Source organism: Crotalus tigris, unplaced genomic scaffold, assembly GCF_016545835.1.
Source record: "Crotalus tigris isolate CLP2741 ecotype Arizona unplaced genomic scaffold, ASM1654583v1 scf7180000024383.4638030, whole genome shotgun sequence".
Lineage (NCBI taxonomy): Eukaryota > Metazoa > Chordata > Lepidosauria > Squamata > Viperidae > Crotalus > Crotalus tigris.
Window position 1 is genome coordinate 3,949,852 of NW_024100553.1, and position 6,000 is coordinate 3,955,851.

Here is a 6,000-nt window from a genome sequence, read left to right on the forward strand (position 1 = left end):
GTTTTAACTTGGAGAGAGAAATTGCTTGGGCATTTCCCCTGGACCGCATCCAGAATGAGAAGATAGGAGGAAGGGGAGAAGTAAGTAGGAAGGTTGAGGAGAAGGAGGAGAGGGGGAGAGTGAGGAAGAAGAGGGAAAGAGGGAAGTGAGAGAAGAGGTTAGAGGGTGGATGTGGTTTGGGGGGAAATGGGTGAGCAATACCGAAAGTTGTCTGTATAAATTTACTTTATTCTTTATCTGAAGTATTCTTTATGAATGTAATGAAAAATTGAAAATAAAAAATCTTTTACAAAAAAAAGAAGAAAGGTTTAAAATTTACATTAAACTACAATTTAAAAGAAAATTTCTAAAAGATTATGTATTGCTGGTATTTAACACCAGACAAGTTATCCAGAATGTATAAAGGTATTTCAAATGAATGATGGAAATGTAAATGTAAAGAAGGGAACTTTCATCATTTATGGTGGACATATGTTAAAACAAAGGAATATTGGAGTAGGATTCATATTCTAATACAGAAAATTCTTAAAGTGAATATAAAGATAAAACCAGAAACTTTTCTTTTGGATTTAATGGAAAAAGACTTGGAAAAAAAATGGGAACTTTGATATTATACATGTTGACCGCAGCAAGACGACTTTATGCACAAAAATGGAAGGACACTTCGATCCTCACAATGGACGAATGGCTGCAAAAGTTGACAGAGTTAGCAGAGATGACTAAATTGAGTGCTTTGGTCAAAGAAAAAAATATAAGTACTTTTGCTTCTACTTGGAAACCGCTTCTGGACTTGGTGCTTGAGGTGGACAAAAATGAAACTTTGATTTTGGGTTTTACTGGTTAGATAGATTTGTTATTAAAGAAAGGGCTAGTTTATACTATTACGTAAAAGTAAAAAGCTGTATTTTGATGTTACCGTTTTATTCTACTGCACTAGAAGGAGTCGGAAGTCAAAGTCTTTTTTTTTTCTCTCCCTTCTTTTCTACACTTCTCCTTTCCTTCCCTTTGCCCCCCTACTATTTGCTTTTGCAGTTTGGTATTTTATATTATAAACTAATACAAGCTTGTAAACACTAGAATTGAGAAAGACAAGGTGAGTAAGCTTTACATCTCCTGGGATTCCTTGGCAGATTGTATACTTCTTTTAAGCTGGCATATCATGGATGCCGGTATGCAGGGCAGAATCTCAGAACTATCCCAGAGAGTAAAGATCTGTAGTCAGATCTTCCCTTCTTTGGGCATTGCTCCTTCTGGCAAGTGTAACAGTTGGCAGAGAAAGCAGCACTTCTTGCCTGGCTTCCCAGCTGCATTTCACACTGACAAGGATGTTCCACTGTGTTAGGCCTGAGCTTTTATTCTTATAACCTGATGCCACCAGCTGGACAAATCTGTTCTTCTTTTGATTTTTTTTTTTCCTCAGACACATGGACACTCACCACTCCTGAACATCTCAGCCAATGCACTCTGATTTTTCCAAACAGCTGGAAAACTTCAACTAAATTTGAGGAAATGTAGGGATTATGTACTTCCTCTTGACAGTCTTTAGCAGACTCTAGCCATTAACAATTCATTATCTGCTCTGCCGGTTACCAATTTTAGTACAGAAGGTTGGATGTGATGGATTTTCTCTGAACTCCCGACAGAAGAAGGTGTATTTTGCTGAAATTCTTCTATCAATACTACTGTTAGAGAGCTAAAGTCTTAATTCAGGCATAAATTCCAGAAACCAATCTTAACCTGGTATTTTCTAAGACCCAATTGTTGCTGAGAGTGTTAAATTATTTGGCCATGAAATGCCCAGCTTTAGAACATCTGTGGCCAGCTTGATGGCAGGGAGCTGGAGAAGCTGAAAGCCTGGCTCCAGCGTTATGGTATGCTGGTCTTATATTCCTGCCTGATGTTGAATTGCATAGTTTCCGCTCTTTAGCTTGGTATTCTCAAAAGAAACTATTTTGAGATCCAGTATTTTCTACTCTGGATGATACAGCACCCCACCTGTTAAGTCCTTCGCGAAATGGCAATGACACGACAAGCAGTTGTAGTTCTCAGGAACTCTTTATTTCTGTTCAGCATACTGGTTACAAGACGCCGACAACGCCCAAATCTCCCTGCCTCTTTTATAGGTGATTCCCGGGCCAAACTGCAACATTTGGCGCGCCAGCACCCGCGCATGTGCGCGAGTGCTGGCGACAACCAGTCTGGTCCCGGGCAGCTTGCACCTGCCCAGGACCATTGCAATGCCCCGAGCCTGCTTCCACAGGCTCAGGACATAACACCCCTTCCCCCCCCGGCTAAGACTATGATCATACAATAATAATATACAACCCAATACGAGCGTGGTGCCCATACTACTTTGTACCAGTTATCCCCTCTGCTTCTATTGTTCCCAGTGTTCTGTTTTCCTATGTGTACAGGAATACTCTCTGTTAACTCTGTTTTGCCAGTAGAGTTACAAAATCTTCTAAATACTTAGGAGATCTTCTGGCTCTCTGTGACCTCCTGACTTCTGGGTACCTGCCAGTACCCCTTGACTGAGGGGTGATGTATGCTTGTCCCCCTTGCTACACCCTGGTGATTCCCAAGGACTGTGCTCCAATGCCTGGCCTGCTTGCTTGCCCACCGGGCTCGTCAGGCCAGGGCTTCTTTCTCTGTTTGACCTGGTTGTCCTGCCTGGCTGCAGGCTCTCTGGCCCTCTTAAGTGACTGTCACTGTTGGGCAATTCTGTAGAACCTCCCAGGTCTGTCCTAGACCTATCAAGAGGTTGTCTTTCCCCTTGTTCCCGTTCTGTACCCAGGCTTGTTGGGGTTTCAGTGCTGTCCCAAAACTCAGTTGTCCCCTGAGTGATGTCAGAGGTGTTGTAGTCGGGATTTGGTTCCTCGACCACCTCCCTGTGTGCTTGCCCCCTTCTAGGGACAGGGGTAGTGTCGGGCCAACTAGACAGGAATGTGTGCCAGCTCTCTTGCAGGGTGTGGGTTGTTTGGACGCTCCCGGATATCCTCCCTGACTGGAGTACTGAGTGATGCGGGTGAGTAGTGATTATGCCCCCGGGGTGACTCCCTGGCTGGAGTAGGCACTGGTGCCTGAGTTCTAGTTGGGCTCCATGGATTCCTGGTACCTTTCAGGTGCAATTCTTCCCGAGGTTGTACCTTCTGACGGCCCAGACACACAGTTGCAATGTGTCCCTGTTTTCTGCATGCCCTACTGATAGCGGAGCGGAATCTACAGTCGGTCCTCTTGTGGCGACCTCCACAACCGAGGCACTTGGGGAGAGCTGAAGAGCTTTCTTTCGTGGGGTAGAGACGGTCTACTTCATTGTCAGGATCCTCCTCTGGGTTCCTTTGGACTCCTTCCTGGTGCACGGACACAGCTTCTGGAGTGCTTCTGATTGGCCTCATGTTCTTGATGGCGCCGCCCGCTGCCTCTTCTGCAGTAACCTCTCTCAAGGCATCTTGGAATGATAAGTCTTCTTTAGCAAAAAGTCTCTGCTGTAATTCTCTATGCCTCAGTCCGCATACAAATCTGTCTCTCAGACGTTCTTCTAGATCCTTGAACTCGCAGTGTTTAGCGGCTTTTCTCAGCGCAGCAATGTATTCTTTGGCTGATTCTCCGGGTCGCTGATCCCTCTGTTCGAAGTTGTGGCACCAAGCGATGACAGACAACTTGGACTGGAAGTGTTCCTTTAGTAGTTTTTTGAGATCTGTGTAGTTAACAGATTCTAGAGGTACAGGTGCTGCTATGTTTTCAGCGATTTCGAATGTGTCTTGACCGCAAACGCACAGCAGGGTGGCGGCTTTTAAACTATCTTCTCTTACTTGATTGACTTTAAGATAGTTTTCTACCCTGGCTACGTAGGACTCCCATCTTTCCGGATGCGAGATGTCAAATTCTGAAAGTCTTTCAACTTTTGCATTTTTGTTGAAAAAGGAAGGGTCTATCAGCCAGCCTACCCCCGATGCTCGCTAGATTGGCGGGTAGCTGCTGAGTCAACGCCGTTCCTACTGCTCAGGACTCTCGGGTAAGCTTACACCTGTCTTTAGTCGATGTAAGGCAATCCCACCTTCGTCGCCAGTGTTAAGTCCTTCGCAAAATGGCAATGACACGAGAAGCAGTTGTAGTTCTCAGGAACTCTTTATTTCTGTTCAGCATACTGGTTACAAGACGCCGACAACGCCCAAATCTCCCTGCCTCTTTTATAGGCGATTCCCGGGCCAAACTGCAACATTTGGTTGCAGTTTGGCCCGGGAAGTCTGGTCCCGGGCAGCTTGCACCTGCCCAGGACCATTGCAATGCCCCGAGCCTGCTTCCACAGGCTCAGGACATAACACCACCAATTCTCACTGAGGCCTTTTCCATTGAGTGTTGCCTGTTCTTTTTAAGAGGAAGATCTTGAACCCTGGGCCCAGTATGCAAAGCATATATTCTGCTACTGAATGATGTTCCTGCAGCAACAAAACCCTGCTGGTTCTTCCCAAGACAGGCCCCCCATTTTACAGAATATTCTATGGTATTCCATTCCTTCCCTCCATTAAGTCAAGATTCACAGCCCAGGAAGAACGTCACTCCTTGTCAAATTGTTTGGTTTTCCTGTTGTAGAATGGGAGGTGGGTGGGTGGGCTTGACTGAACGCTTCATCTATATTCCAAGTGTGCTAGCCATTGCCTCAGGTGCAAAGATACTGCTGGTTTGGCCTAAATCAGAGCCAGCAGCCCCTAGCTGAATTTGGTTGATTTAAAACAAGTTTAGCCAGCTCTGATCCAGTTACTACAGAATCCAGAAAGGTCTACAGAATAAAATGAAAAGAGTGAAAAAAAAATAGAAGAAGGTAAGGGCAAGAAAATAAAATATAGATGTGTGTCCATGCAATCCTCAGGTGTCAAACTTAGCTTGAAGGAATCTTTATTTTTTTGCCTTTACTGTATCTATCAACCTTTCCAAATCCAATGCCGTGAAGAGGTATTGAGTTGCAAGCTGCCATCATCACATTGTGCTGATTTTATATTGTTTTTAATTGTCTGTAAGCTGCCCAGAATACTATATGGGCAGCCATATACATGTGATATGTAAACATACAAACAAATCACAAGATGTTTAGTCCATATTTAGAGGATTCCAAATTGGGGAGCTCCAATTTAAGGGAGAACAGAAGAATGATAGGCTTAAGGAAAAGGCTGTCAGTACATACGGAAGAACAGGACTAGGTAACTTTTTGACAGTGAAGCAGTATGGGTGTATGGATCACAGCAGACAAGACAATAAAATAGATGAATTATACATAGTCTAGATTGTCCAGTTTTGCAGTTCCTTTTTTGGGGAGGAGGAGGAGAAAGGTCATTTTTAAAAAAAATCTTTTTAAATACACACACACACATACACATATATATAAGGGGTCACACTAGTTCTAATGTTTCTATACATGAAAAGGTAGGAATTTGGAAATAATAACAATAACAACAACAACAATAATCATCATAACAATAAAGTTGGAAGGGACCTTGAAGGTCATCTAGTCCAACCCTCTGCTCAGGCAGGTAACCCTATACCATTTTGGACAAATGGCTGTCCAGTCTCTTCTTAAAAACTTCCAGTGTTGGAGCATTCACTGCTTCTGGAGGCAGGTTGTTCTACTGGTTAATTGCTCTAATTGTCAGGAAGTTTCTCCTTAGTTCTAGGTTGCTTCTCTCCTTGATTAGTTTCCATCCGTTGCTCCTTGTCCTGCCTTCAGGCGCTTTGGAGAATAGCTTGACTCCCTCTTCTTTGTGGCAGCCCCTGAGATATTGGAACACTGCTATCATGTCCCCCCTCGTCCTTCTCTTCATTAAACTAGACATACCCAATACCAGCAACCGTTCCTGATATGTTTGGTTTTTATTTCTTTTTTCTTTTGCAATCATATCCTCAAAATCTAGCAGAAATTTTAAATGACCTACAGATCTATGGAGGATGGTTGTCCCCTTCTGCAAAAGAGGCAAATACAGTTTACGTTAAATCCTAAGAGACTGG